This window comes from Sparus aurata, chromosome 11 (genome assembly GCF_900880675.1).
Source record: "Sparus aurata chromosome 11, fSpaAur1.1, whole genome shotgun sequence".
Lineage (NCBI taxonomy): Eukaryota > Metazoa > Chordata > Actinopteri > Spariformes > Sparidae > Sparus > Sparus aurata.
Window position 1 is genome coordinate 108,922 of NC_044197.1, and position 15,932 is coordinate 124,853.

Genomic DNA, 15,932 nt, shown 5'->3' on the forward strand with positions numbered 1-15,932 from the left:
CAAGATTCAGATTTAGCTGCTTCACGTCCGTCTGCATGTTAGGAGAATACCAGGAGAATACCAGAAGAACCAGAGACTTTGTTTATGTCTTTAATTCCACAAAGAAATGTATATAGTTTTATAACGAGTTTGAGCATTCCAACACAGTGGAATTAACTTAATTATCCACCTTAAAACAAGAACATTCAGCAGCAGCTCATGCTAAGTGCCTGAAAGCTCCAGAGCAAATTCAAAATGAGACTTGTGGTAAAAATGTTTGTCAAGATTCATCTTTGACAATACGTTATTAATTCAATAAGAAAACAAAAAACACATAAAATAATTTGTAAAGTTATAGGTTAATTACATAAAAAGAATTCTGTTTTGTGTGATATATAACTAAAATCAATCATTAACATACAAACTCTCTTCTGAAGTCTCTATTTAGTAATCTCCTTTATACAGCCATAAAACCTTAACCATAACCATAACCATAATCACCTGTGATGATCCAAACAGGTGCTTGTTGCATCTGTCGAAGCATGTTTAAAATCAGATTAACATTAAACATATATTTACAAAAGTCAGTGATACATTAAATATATTGTCTTTGTGGTGTTTAACATTGATTTTAAACATTCACATGAAGTCTGATTTACTAAATGGCTCCTTGCCCTTATTTCCCACAGGCACGTGCAGAATAAGCAACAGCTTATTCACAAACTGAAAGATGAGTTAAATTTAATTAATTAAAACAGAACATGACCGATTTCCACATCTTATCAGCTTCATATGAGATTAATTTATTTTAGATTTTATTTCTCTTCAGAGGTTTGATTGTCACAGATGAAAGATGAAACTGTCAGCAGCATAAAACAGTAAATGATCTCTATTGAATAGAAATGTTTGTTTATCCAGTCCTTTTCAACATTTAAAAACACACACACACACACACACACACACACACACACACACATATATATATATATATATATATATATATATATATATATATATATATATATATATATATATATATATATATATATATATATATTTTTTTTTTTTTTTTTTTTTTTTTTTTTTTTTTCTGTTCTAAATGTACCTTAATGTATTTTTTTCATGTTCTGAATACTTTTAACAACATAAGAAAGGGCAAATATGCGTGCTTTATGAAACTGTTTATTCCACACTTCATCATTCAGGAAAATAAAAGGCTCAAAAAATATCCCCTCACCCTAAATGGGATCAAAACATGTTTATATATATGTATATATATATGTCCAGTGAACCTCTACAACTAATCCTCAGTCCCTGAGAGTCCAGGTGTGTTCTCAATCGAGTCCCTGAAAGTGTTGAAGGGTCAGTCTCTGAAAGTCAGGGTGTGTTGTCGGGTCAGTCCCTGTAAGTCCAGGTGTGTTGTCGGGTCAGTCCTTGAGAATCCAGGTGTGTTCTCCTGTTGAGTCAGTGTGTGTCTGCAGGGTGTTTTCTCTGCAGTGTGTTGGCAGCTCTACAGCCTCTAACACTCTGTCTGATTTATTTCTCTATGTTGGACCAGATTTAGACCATTAGTGTAATTCCAGCAGCCAGAGCCAAGCTGCTGATCAATATTTGTAATTGAGTAGGAGATAATTTGCGGTTCTATTACCACAACAAGCAAGAAATATACTTTAACATTTCAGTTCAAACCTCCATCCTCCATCACAGACTGGTTTGATCCAGACGGGAAGAGTTTCAGTTCAGAAGAGTTTTATTTATGATTTACAGCAGTGAGGACATGTTGAGGTGAGAAAACCTTTTTAACAACATGTTAAGAACCAACCTGGACAACCCATTAAGAAAGAGACAAACGTGTTTCTTCAAAACTATGCAGGTCATCACAGGTTTCAGCTTTTTGAATTAAACACGTTAATGTAGGGTTAGATTTAATGTCTGACAGAATTCAAACTGTTTTTATTTTCATTCAGATTCTATCAATTTTCTTGTCTATATTAAATATCACCTGTGAATATAATATAATTGTGAACCAGTATAATTCAGTGTAATGGGAAGCGTCTCAGAGAGTTGTGTGATATCACTCTTGGAGGATATCTGACTGTCCTCCTTCATCACCCCCTCTGTGTCTCTTTGAGTTATTCATGGTGTGTCCTTGTGGCGACCAGAGCGAAGTTTCATTGACCCGCTGTGATGTCAACAGAAAGGGCGTGTTCTCAGCCTTCAGCCCTGTTTGTGTCTCTTCTCATTTACATTTGAGCATTTCAGTTTCGTCCACAGAGACTGTTAATGAGGCAGCACGTGGAAGCTTGCCATCCTGCTCAAGGACACTTCAGCAGAACATCTGCAGAGTCTGCGCTCGCAGGAAATTCTTCAATCTTTAATGTCTTAGTGACTTAAAGGAGAACTTTGGTCGATTTAAACATGCCACTTCATTGCTCAAGCTACCCTTGACTTGCCAGTACCGAAGACGCGAAGACATTTGGTCCAACCATTACAGAGTTCCGGTGTTCCGGCTCCAGGCCCCCTCGCCAGCGCCACAGTCTCAAAAAATACTGGGGGAAACACTGTGAGGGATCTCTCATTTATTAGGAAAATGCTAGGAAGCATTGGTTTGAATGGCTTGCTTGTGGAGCCTAGCTAGCGTGCCGGTTCTGCAGCCCCGTCTTTGCTTCCTGTCCCTTCGCCGCCTCTGCCTCCTTCTCACGTCTTGGCTATGTCCACCAGTATCTCGTGTGAGCAAAGACACTTAGCTATAATGCCTTGCTTGCCCAATTTTAGAAGTTCTGGTCGGCTGTAGATGTTATTCGCCCGGCTTAATGTGAACAAACACACACACCATACAAGCAAAAACATCAAAAACGTGCACCAAAAGAGAGAGCTCTGAACCGCTGAGTTTGTGCACACCACCACCTTGGTCCTTGGTTTATCTGCTGTTTGTCCTGAAATGTCCCGGGACACTGAGTAGGTACACAGTGTGATGTGGTGACGTCTAACCACTGCAACCAACCCGTAAAACAATCATCTATCTCCTCCTCAAATCGATACTGAACTCATGTCTGTGCAGGATACCTGAGAGAAGTCTATAAAATCATTGTGTTCAGCTCTCAGAACTTTTGTAGCTTCTAACTGAATCTCTTTAGTTTCTCTCGTCCTGTTTGCTCTTTCTAACATCTGCTGTGTTTTACTGTTTAGTCGTGTTCACTTTCAGGCGGTAAGTTAGTTACTGCTGCTGAAACGCAATGTTTCCTATTATGCTGCTCCAATGCAGAAGCTTTTAACGGTCCCATATTATACTGTTTTTCATCAATTTCACACAGCTGTCAGAGTTCCAACAACTGTGTTTGAAATGCATTGCCCCAAACCCATCCCCGGTCCTGAATTTCAGCCGTCTAAATGTCGCTAAAGTTAGCCTTACTGAGAGCAGCTGTTTCTGTGCCTGCACCTTTAAATGCTAATGAGCCCCGTCTGTCACCGCCTGCCTTGCCTGCTACATGCCCCTCTCAGTGAGACATGCCTCTTACGCTAGCGGTAGCATGCGCTAATGTTTTACAGTGGATGTAACACTATGGCTCGCCGAGATTTTTTCATTCAACCATACCAGTTTGACCCAGATTCGGACCCAGAAGGAGAGGCTCCTGTAGAAGTACAGACTCTGTGGCTGCAGCAGGACGTTTCAGAATGGTTAGTGTCTCTGAATGACGTTAGTTTGTTCTATGTGTTGTTACAGTTACTACCATGTAGCTAATGGCTAACAGCTGGCGAAAGCTGTGTTTGTCTCCAACACAGTCTCCAAACTCTTGGACACTATTCGAATCGTCTCTGTCTCCAGTCTGCACATGTTTCCAGACTTTTTACTGTGACAACCAAGCTCCATCATAATATTATTAACATCAAACTCGCTTCAAATGCCATTGCATAGTGGACTGAACTAGTTAGAGGAGCTAACTTGTTAGCCAATTTCCAGCTGACTTCACCATACTCGTAGGCAACTGTAAATACTATCAAAACGTGGCGACACTTACCTGTGGCTCGGGTGCAGTTGCTGGGTCCGGTATGGTTGGGAATGATCCTTTAACGAGGGTCAGTGTCGAAGCAAAGCCAGCTTTGTACTGACCCTCGTTACTGAAGCAGTCCGATGTGAGGTGGTTAGCACACACATACAAGCCAACACGAGCTGTAGCCGGCACGTTGTCATTGAAAATGAAACGCAACCACTGTCTCTTCTGTTGTTCTGTAGCTGGCACAGAATATAGGCACTAATGTTGATTTATACAACCAATAACAGACATGCGAAACACTACTATCTTACCGCTGGACACACCGAACTTCACATCGGGGATGGACGCCCCCTTCTTGGATATCTCCTATCACCGCTCAGAGGAGGCCGGCCTATGAAAATGTCTAGAGTCTGAACAGCCTGTAGGAGCAACGTTTTACCAGTGGGTGGGCTGCAGAGACCATGCAGGAATGGCTTGCTTTCCTCATTCTGGGAGTTGGCAGGCTCAGGGAGGACCAGCTTATATACACTGCTCAAAAAAATTAAAGGAACACTTTGAAAACACATCAGATCTCGATGTGAAAAAAAATTATGTTGGATATCTATACAGATATGGACAGGGCAATGTCTTAGGAACGAAAGGATGCCACATCTTTTAATGCAGGGGTCTCAAACTGATCCAGTTAAGGGCTGTTGTGGCTGCAGGCTTTCATTCCAGCCAAGCCAAGAAATAATGATGTGGCAGTCTAGTCCATTTTGCCAAAATTTAACTTCTGCAACTCAAAATGCTTCTCAATGTCTTTTGTAGCCCCCCACGTGCTTGTATGCATGCTCGACAACATCGCGGCATGCTCCTAATGAGATGATGGATGGTGTCTTCTGGGAAGTCCTCCCAGATCTGTGTAAGGGCATCCCTGAGCCCCTGTAAAGTCTGAGGAGCAACCTGGCGACGCCTGATGGACCAAAACGTAATGTCCCAGAGGTATTCTATCGGGTTTAAGTCAGGTGATCGTGAGGGCCATTCAATTGTATCAATTCCTTCATCCTCCAGGTACAGCCTGCATACTCTTGCCACAGTTGGCCAGGCATTGTCGTGCATCAGGAGGAACCCAGGACGTACTGCACCAGCGAAGGGTCTGACAATGGGTTCAAGGATTTCATCCCGATACCTAATGGCAGTCAGATTGCCTTTTTTTAGCCAGTAGAGGTCTGTGCATCGCTCCATGGATATGCCTCCCCAGACCATCACTGACCCATCACCAAACCTGTCATGCTGAACAATGTTGCAGGCAGCATAGCGTTCTCCTTGTCTTCTCCAGACTCTTTCACGTCCATCACAGGTGCTCAGGGTGAACCTGCTCTCATCTGTGAAAAGTACAGAGCACCAGTGGCGGACTTGTCAATTCTGGTGTTCTCTAGCAAATGCCAATCGAGCTCCACGGTGCTGTGCGGTGAGCACAGGGCCCACTACAGGACGTCGCGCCCTCAGGCCACCCTCATGGCAGAGACATTCACACCAGTGGCCTGCTGGAGGTCATTCTGTAGGGCACGGGCAGTGCTCAACCTGTTCCTCCTTGCCCAAAGGAGCAGATAATGGTCCTGCTGATGGATTGAGGACCTTCTATGGCCCTGTCCAGCTCTCCTAGAGTAACTGCCTGTCTCCTGAAATGTTCTGGAGATTGTGCTGGAAGACACATTAAATCTCCTTGTTGCGGCACATGTGAATGTGCCATCCTGGAGGAGTTGGACAACCTGTGCACCTTCTGTAGGGTTAAGGAATCGCCTCATACTGCCAGTAGTGATAATGACTCTGGCCAAAACCAGCACTAGTGAACCAGCCAAAAAAGATCAAGAGGGAGAAACTTGAAATGACCTCCACTTGCAAAACCAGTCCTGTTTTGGGGGTTTTCTCATTGTTGCCACTCTAGTGCCCCTGTTGTTAATTCCATTAACACCAATACAGCTGAAACTGATTAACAACACCCTCTGCTGCTTAACCGACCAGATCATTATCAGACAGGTTCAATTGACCTCATGCCATACCCAATAAAAAAAGCGTTCCTTTAATTTTCTTGAGAAGTGTATGTAGAGACCAGAGAAAAGGTGTTTTTCATAATATGGGACCTTTAAATGACTAAATAATGGGGGGCTTTTATTGTGAAGAAGTTAAATGTGTTGTAACTGAATTTGCTGAGCCACTTTGTTAGTGGTGATTCTTTGATAGCACTGCGGAGATCGAGACAAGCGTATCATTGCTTTAGGACTCACCTTCAAGCAGGTAGCAAAGCGGCATATGAGACCCTTTAACCTTAGACCTTGGAACCTCAGAAAAGCAGACCCTCCAGAAGGAAAATGATGATGGGCAAACAAAAATAAGCAACTAGATGAAAGTAAAGGCAAAAAGATTTAAGTTTAGATTCGAATGCCTGAACAGACTCGCAATGTCTCATTATTCCCGAAAAAAGCAATGCAATTAGAAAAGCCATCTTTAAACTCTCACTTGCAAATACATTTATAAGTGTTTAATTTGGCAGAGGCTGGTGTAGCACCCACAGTAAGTTAGCTTGAGGCTAGGACTAGTAACCACAATGCAGCATCAAAATAGACCCTCGACCAAAAGACCAGGCTACGAACTGGGAGGGAGTAAACAAGAGACTGATGTTTGCGTTTAGAAAAATGTATTGACACCAACCACAATTCAAACAACAACAGTTAAAGTGCTAATTTTGTACAGTGAAAAATATGTGAACATTCATTTTGGATGGCCAGTCCAAATGACGTGTAGCTACTCGTTCAATCATACGTAGTCAATAATAATTCAGACATGACAATAACCCCAGATGTTCTGCTCACTGAGCACAGTTCTCAACCCGGCTGCCCACCCAAAGTTCATGAAAAACCCACGTCTGGGTTAAATTTTGAGTCCAGGGGGAAGTATGGGTGAGAGAGTGTGTGGGGAAGAGTGTGTGTGTGGGGCAAGAGGCAGCAAGGGGAGGGGAGAGATTGTTATGGGCTACAGGGAGCCCCCTACCGGCCTGGCAGAAGGGGGGGGTGATCCGTCGCGGTCTTATCCAGCTGTAGGCTCTAGTCCTGCTCCTTAGCTCGCCATCAATCCAAAACCTGGCCTGGAGAACAGGACCATAGTTCCATAAATCACACTATACATCAATAAATACTAATCCAGTGCGCACATAATTTAACCAAAGCGCTAATAGCACTAGAGTAAGTTTCTCCAAATATTCATGATTCAGCAATAGAAAAATAAATAAACTTCTCTTATTAATCATAAACAGCATTTACAATATCATTTAACAGTCATGATTCCACCACATAATAGCAATACATAAATCCAAATGTCATGATTCAAAAGCTTATAAAAATACATCCTTCATGTTTCAAATGCCATGATTCAAAATACATTCATTTCCGTTGCAACAATGTGCTTCTGCACAATTCATTCATTGCAGGACCCTTAGCTTTCATTTTGGAGGATCAAGGCATGTTTAGCAACCAAGCGCTAACCACGTCTATTGGAATGAATGGCGGTGGCTAGGCTAATGCTAATGCTACAAACAATTGGACTCACCAGTCTCTGTGCAAGATACGCGCTCACTCGTTGTAGAATTCGGCACACCAAATCTCGGCTCGGCAAGAGGCTCCTATAAGTTAACAGATCACTTAACAATCGGCCATCAATGACAAAGCAGCGGAAAATTATAGTTTTACCCGACCTGTAGCTCGTCTCTCCTGCAGCTTCCCCACCGCTCTTACCGAGACTGTACACCGCAGCTCTATACTTAAACGCGGTTGGTCGCGCCACCCCACGTGACCCCGTGACGTCACTAAACAGCGTCATCGTGATTGGCCCAGATGGACCACGCGAGAACCGGCCTAACCCCGCGAAGTTTTAAACTGACTGACAGAAAGAAAGAGGAAGAACCTGTCACCTGGGTTACACTGGTTAAAGTCTCAATTAAATCAATGATGACTGGTGTTATACGATTACATTTATTTACTCTTCCTGCAGCGTTCAGAAGCATTCAAAGACTTTTAGTGCGATCAACACAACAGATCAACCAACTAAACATTACACACATCCAGTCCTGTTGATTATCATCTCATCATCAGTCTTGACAGGAATGAATGAAGCGAAAGAAGGTGACGTTGGTGATTTCTTTAATGTGCTGATCAAAGCAGAAGGTAGGATCAAACACAAAGTTGTTACTGTAAATGATCAAACTGGTGTTCTTGTCGAGTGACCAACAGCTGTATCAGAATTCAGGCGCAGGAAATGACATGACATCGAGATTTTCACAGCAAGCAGGACTCTAAATTATTAATGTGGGAATCATCCTCAGCTTTTACGGGCACACAGAGCTGCGTATCATCAGCCTGCAGTGCAAATTAAATTCCATGACTGTGTGTAATTTGACCTAGAGGCGAAATATAAAGAGAAAAGCAGAACACACTGTGTTCCTCCGGGTAGGTAAGACTTAAACCACGTGAGAGCCGGGCCAGAGACGGGAAATTGATTTTCCAGTCAGTCTACGAGTCTAAAGTCTATCCAATGATAATAATCATCCAGTAAGAGAAGCTCTGAGGGTGAAACTGAATCCATCATTCAGAAGATTATAGTTTCATCAACACGCTGACTGTAAGATCCAACAAAGGTTAAACTCCTCAGTTACAGGAATGAAAGTATGCAGGTGAGGTTGTAGACACACCTGGTCAGGGCTCAGTCATGTGCTTCACACTGTGCTTTGTCCACCTAGTCAGTTTCCTTCAGTATGTAAATGAGTTGCTTCCTGTTTTAATTATCACACTTTCGTCAGCGAGTCGTTGATAAGCGTGACGCAGCTCCTTCAGTCATTACTGCAAACATCTTCCTGCTCCTCGAGTGGCTTGTCATCTTAAATTGATCCTCGAGGTAATCTAAGGGAAATTAATTTGAAAAGTCCCCAGACAGGAAGTTGGAGTGACAGCATGTTGAGGCTCAGTGCTGCAGGCAGGAAACCTCGTCCAGTAAAACACCATTCGACTCGGCTTCTATTGTTGAGGGATTTGAGTGTTTTCTGGGAAGATTGAAGGTTGTTGCTCTCTGAGCGTCAGTAAATCGACTCCCACGTTTCCTCGCTGTGATTTTGAGCTTTTGTTGGCGTGAAATGAGTCTGGCAGAGCGTCACCTCGTCAGCTCGACTGCTGATTTCCTGATTGAAGGCAGAGCAGAGAGCTGCTCTGTCTTTGTGGCTTCCTCCTGATAAGCTGCAAATCAAGAGTTGTTTCTGGTGGAAGAATGAAAATGTTTTTCTACAGAGATTGAAGTGGAGGCTGAGCAGACTAAAGCTGCTGCTGCTTTGTTTGCTTTTAACAGGTTGCTGTTTTTATTGGTCGCTACACATTTAAATTCACATCTAATCTCCCGGGGAACATCACAGCACTGCGTGTTGTTTTCATGTATGAGAGGATTTAAAGCCTGAAGGAGCAAAAGACTCGTAGAAACGGGTCGCTCACAGTCTCATGGATACGAGAAATACGTTTGCCTTCATCGGCATAAACCTCAGTCAGTCTGTTCTGGATCAGCTAAGAAGTCACATACTGACTGATCAAAGATCAATGTTAATTGATCAGTTGGTAATGAGTCGAAACATTTTGTGTCTCAGTGGAACATCAACATTATTTCTCTTTAAGAGGTTTTCAGAAGCTGAGTTAAAAGTTTTTACCGTTCTGAAGTTTGTTCTTTGTGACACTATGAGCTGGAGAAGAGTTCAGCTGGGCGCTCGCTGTCAGCAGCCATGTGACATCAACACAACATACACCTGACAGCAGGTGGGACCGTCCTACAGTCCACTCCAGCTCCCACCTTCACTGTAGACCAGTGAAGGTGGGCCCATTTTTTTCAGGAGTTGCTCCTAAATTCGCCTGTTAGGAGCTACTTTTAGCCTTTAGATTCTTTGTGAATACGGACCCAGAACCACAACTGGGGACTGAAACTGAGACTGGGTCCAGCGCTGAGAGCTGATCCTGATACAGTCCTGCTGACATCACAGTGGTGTCATTGATGACTGAGTGAGAAAGTTTGAAAGTATCTTTGAGAGAACATGAAGTCGGACTGAGAGACTCTGGGCTGCTTAAATGTTTTACTGAAGAATCAGAAGTGGAGCAGCTTTAATATTTTACAGGAGCTTCAACAGAATTTGAAGTTGATGAAGCACATGTCCAGTCTGTGATGTAGGAGCAGGCTGTCGCTCTGTGAGTCACCGGTTACACAGAGAACAGCCCTCTTTAATTTTAGATCTTTATCATGAGGGTCGGTTGGTTTCCTAGTTTCGTTTCCTGACAGGTACACCTGGGCAGGTCAAGACGTCACAGATCCAATTGTTTTTTTTTGGGGGGGGGTTGCACAAGGCACGTGTCGGGTATTAGTAAACATAATGACCGGCCACCGCTGTCAGTGTTTTTTGTGCCTCTGATTCATGTCTTCATGTCACTCCATTCATTTGTCACGATGGAACTTCATTCAAAGCAGAGCTTCACCAAAGAGCCTGTAATCGTTGCAGAAGGTTATCTGATGTGTCAGTGTTTCTCCTATATGCATTCTGCTGCTGGATTTTCAGCGCTGCCGCAAAAAAAAAAAAAGGTTGGACACAGTGAGAGCACTACACCCTAAATTATATGGAAACCAATTATTATTGTCATTACTGCTATTTGTATAATTTCTACAAGTCACTGTTTAAGTTGAGTGACTGAAATCCTCGTCATCCTATTCAAAGGCTGTGTAGGAGACACTGCTCACACACTACTTTGATATATATATGATAATTAATCACTGGTAATTAATTTTACACTCGTAAATGGGACACCACCTCCGTGTTTAGTTCTTGGAATAATCCGGAGGAAATTATTCCAAACACCTAACTGTACCAGTTGGCTTGGACAGTTAGAGTCCATTCAAAATCAATTTATTCAGTCTCAATATTCTGAAGCAGTGACTTCTTTGCATGTATCCATCGGTTCTCCACATTAAAATTAAGTTCCAGACAAAGACAAACGATTATATATGTTTATTGATTAAATAATTTGGGGTAAAATAAATGAAATGACAATTTTGGACGAACAACAACAGATAACAGAAAAGGTAAAGACTGTAATTGGGAAAGTAATAAAGTCGTTTGACCGTCGGTAGATGGTAAAGTTAAAGGGTCGGGTTATATATATATATATATATGTTAAATATTACGGGAGTAATTTTTTAATACTAACGAGACCCTAACCTTAATTCTCTGAAGTTCATAAGATAGAAGTTAGAACTTAGACAGAAGTCAGAGCCTAGACAGAAGTCAGAACTTTAGACACCACTCATTCTCACGTGTGTGGATCCAGCTGCATGAAGACGTTCAGCCTGTTTTGTCTGGGAGTCAGGAGGCACTGAAGTTTGGTGTTCTTGAGAGTTCTGGGTTGGACTACGGCACGGTGTGTCGGTCCAGTAGCCAGAGGGATGGCCGGTACTCTGTTGAGGAACTCTTGGTCCGAAGGCCCAGCAGGTTTTCCCGCCTTGGGAGCGCTGGGGGCAGAGTCGATCTCGGCTGGGAGCACACAAAGTCTCTTTTGTTGGAGACTCCTTGCAAGGCTTCTGAAGCAGACAATGACTGCAACGTTCTTCATCAAATGATCACAGTCTTGAAAAAGACTTTTTCTTTGTTGTTTCAAGTAGTGGTACTTAAGTTCTGATTCTGAAACTAATTCAACTTCTTCTGGATCAGGCAGTGATACTTTAACAGTATATTAAAATCAAAAAGAAAAGAATTTGTTCTATTAAAACTTGGATAAAAGTAAAACACTTAAAGTAGGGAGTCAATTCGCTTCTATTAGAGCTTGTTGCAAAAATAAAAGTAAAGATTACTTTAAAAAAAAAAATGAAAAGCAAAGAAGTGAAGAGAAGAGAGAAGAAGGAGAAGAAGCAGGGAGAGAAGAGAGGGGAGGAGGGCCGAGAGGAGCAGAGTGGTCTGTTTTATGACCTGCAGCAGATGGACCACAAAGAGGTGGGGGCAGAGTGTCCCTCCTACTGTGATCTGAGTTTAGGCTCCCAAAAGTTTAATCTAACTACACTATTGTATTTAATGTTTTGAAATCATGTTTTAACCTTCCCAAAACTTCACCATCTTAAAAGTCGAATTTTTGCCTTTGTGAAAAGATGCAACATGATAATGATAATTTATCATTCAAAAGAATTATAACCTGATTAAGACATAAAACAATAAAGTATGCAATACACAGTAGGACCAAGGACTTATACATATTCCTTGTAGTTCTATCTTTACAAAACATATCAGACATTTAACTGGTAAATAACACAAGTATTACACATGGAATGATGATCTGCAAGTCTCCTCCATCTTCACCAAGGGGAGGGGCTGGTTTCTGTTGACCTCAAACTTATTGAGTAATAAACTTCATTTGGGCTTGACAATAACATGGGAAATATCTATTGTATGACCTTCTTACACTGTTTTGGAATCTACTAAAATTAAGAAGTTGGGATTGTAGTTTATTAGTTATTTATTTGAATTTGGATGAAGACAGAGACTGCAGTAGGATTGGTATGTCAGACCCAGGAACAACAACGGTCGTAAATAAAAGTTGGACATGTGAGGAGAAGAACACACAGATTAGGTTTCGCACCTTGCCTTCCCCCACTGGAGAATGTTCCAGAGGGAGAGACACGTAGATTAGTAAGACATCTTAAATCACAACATCTGTGTTAGAAACCAGTTCCCCTTTCTTCTGATGTGGAGAAAGAAGACTCTATCGTGCTTGACCTCGTTTGACCTGAGGAAAAGGGGTTCATCTTCTTTGGAGGAAGGGGAACAGACCAGATGTGCTTAGCCGTTGTAAATTACTAAAAGAAGGTCTCTGGTGATCTGTTTATAGCAAGAAAAACAACAACATTCTCCCCCCTCCGTGGAGAAAGAAGATCTGCCAGGTCAGGAGGTGGGGGGGCTTTCAGTCCCATATGCTGGAAAAAGGAGTCGATTTGGGTTAAAGGTAATCATGGATAAAATGGGACCACTTTAAGATGCAGAGACAAAGGCTTGTGTTCCTACAGCTGCAAAAGGCGATTCATCGAACCGGGGTGAAGTTAGTTTCAGGTTGGATATTCACTCGGGTCCTGCCGTGACTTCACTGAGGTTCACCCAGTGTTAGCAGCAGGAGGACGGTTAGCCGGTAAAGGTCAATGGAAACCCGGATGTGAGAGGACACTGGCGTGAATATCGCTGCTTCTCGATCTGTGACAAAGCAGCTTTTTTCTGTTAAAAGAAGAAAGCCAAGTTGTCTTTACAAGCTCTGAGGCTGTGCTACTACACCTTTGAAGCATGCACACCTGAAGAATTGGCTCCATGGACTCACCTTTCTCTGCTGATCAGCTGTAAGCCTCACCGATCAGCTGTTAGCATAGCAACGCTAACTTATAAGCAGAAGTACTCGATGCTCTGTGGGTTGTCCATCGCTGCTCCGCTGGTCCTCCCTCCACCACAACCTCTAGGTTGTTCACCGCCTGGCTCCTTTGTCACTCTCCTCTGCTGCTGTGGTCTCCCCGGCTCACGGTGATGTTGAATGGTCGCTGCTCCACCGTTGCTGGTGGGGTCTTCAGGTGTTCAGCGCGGGAGCTCCTGGACTTATGTTGTCGCTTCGCCCCGGGCTCCATCGCTGGGACTGGATCTCTGGGTCTCCTGCGTCACCCCCGCTGTGTGAACGGGGCCTCCAGACGCAAGTTCACTTCTGGACAGAGGGTGCTGTTCCCTGCAGTGCTGGCGGTGGTGTTTTTTCAATATCTTCCATGTCATGTGACCCAGTGACTCCAATCCAGCAGCAGATTGTATAATTAAACTGGACGAATGAGACACACATTTTTTATGTATTTTAGTGCTTCCTCTATTTTATATGAATATTAATATGCAGAAGTTGTGATTTTTTCCTCAATAGCTTCCATGTCATCTGGCCCACTGACTTCTGAAACAAATTGTTTCCATAAAAAATATATAATAATAAAGAAAATAATGGTAAAAAAAAGTTCTCTAAAACACTAAGAAGGCTCGACACAACATGAAACTTTGCTCGTAGTATCACAAGGGTCTCTACACATGAACATGAGCATTGAGAACTCGGGGATCGACACTTTTTGTCTGTCATGACGGTGGCGCGCCGGAGATCCAGCTACAACGGTGAGTAGTTCAAAAATGTTCTTTTTAGTAAACTCTGTGTACACAAACAGTGTTCTCAATGCTCGTGTTCATGTGTAGAGACACTGGTGATACTACGAGCAAAGTTTCATGTTGTGTCGAGCCTTCTTACTGTTTTAAAAATAGAGATTTTGATGCTGGCGTGCCAGTGCCCCATGCACTCCATTAAAAATTAGCTTCCCCGAAAACAAAACTACGGTTAATCTTAAAAGTGCCTCTTTTGTCGTAATTATGCATTTACACGAAGGTTTGACTCGTATACATTCACATATAAAGCCTCAGTTGCTATTTGGCGAGACTTTCACTTTAACATATTTTCAAGCAGCAGTGTCAACTTCTACACTATTTTGTCTCATGTCACCTTTAAAGGGTTATTTTTCTAATTTCTTTTTTTTTCGGGGGGGCATGGCCCTGGACCCCCCTAGTCTTGCTAGGTTTCCACCTCAGAGCACTGCTTATACAAAAAAATCTAAGGGCAACGCTGTTCTAAGAATTTTGGAGGTGTGAGGCAAACTATTTCTTTCTTAGCTGAAGCCAACAACGGGGCAAAAATAAATGTAAAGACATAGTGGAGCTGTATATTTTCCTGCTTTTTTGTCCTTTGCCAATCACACCTATGGTTTTTACCTCACATGGTCTAACAAGACATTAATAGAAATGTGAGTGTTGCAGTTTTAATGGTTTATCTTTTAGGAGTAGACATACTTACAGCAGCAGAAGAGGACGCTAAAATAAATGAGGAGAATGTGTTTTCTTATTTGATTTTCAAGTAATTTGTGAGTTTCTTCAGTTTTGTTTCCCGTCAGTCTTGTGATGAAAGTCTGATGGTCAGTTTTTCACTCGACCTTCAGCTCGCCTCCTTGTGTCGCTGCTTAAACGTCCAGGTAAATACCAACTACAACTCACATCGACTGTTGCTGAATCTTCACAGGTGATGTTCCCGTCAGTTTGTTGGATTCAGAAAGGGAAAATTGTTGAAGCTGCAGGATCAGCGTTTCACTAGCTGGAGGTCACTGAGAGCCAACGAGAGCAGCGAATGATGGACAACTGTGAACATTTGAAGGAGTTAAAATGAAAAAATAAGGTCATATCTGCAGTTTTCCCAACAAATAGTGAAAAAAACCAACAGAACTTTGTTTCCTTGATCTCCATTTTAACGTTTTTACCAAGCTGTGGAACAAAAACGAGTCGATGGCAGTTAAAGAAAGATGGTGGTCGTTGGTAAAAGACACCATGTTAAAGGATCGCTGCTTGGATTATGTTCAGAGACATTTGATATTTAAGGTATTTGATCGTCTGTTGACAACAAACTGAAACGTGCAAAGTGTTAATTTCAGACAGTATGTGAAAAGTGTCTGTTTAGAGCGGCCAACTCGCTGTCGCATTCAAAAATGAGTCCGATCCATCTGTCCAATTAGATGATTTACTTTGCATTTGTAGAAGACTTACACTAATGGACCAATCAGAGATCAGCTGCCGGGTTCAAGAGTCAAACTACCTATAAAAGAATAAAGTGAAGGACTGCCGCAGCTCTCAGAGGAGGATTTCTGAAAGTACAGGCTGAATTAACTTTATTATGAAACAAACACAGACAGGAAGTGAGGTCATGATGACTGAAATATAATGTGAGCTGCTTATTACCATGAAGCTGTTCAGGAACATGAGGACTTTATTTAAAAGTAAACTGGTAAAAGCTTTAAAAACAGCTTCAGTGAATAAAT

General features: G+C 42.3%; 1 protein-coding gene across 1 annotated transcript in view; it reads left to right on the plus strand.

Moving 5' to 3' along the window:
- Window positions 1-15,932, plus strand: part of wdr18 (WD repeat domain 18) — a 36,974-nt gene that overhangs the window by 19,033 nt on the left and 2,009 nt on the right. The window lies entirely within an intron of this gene.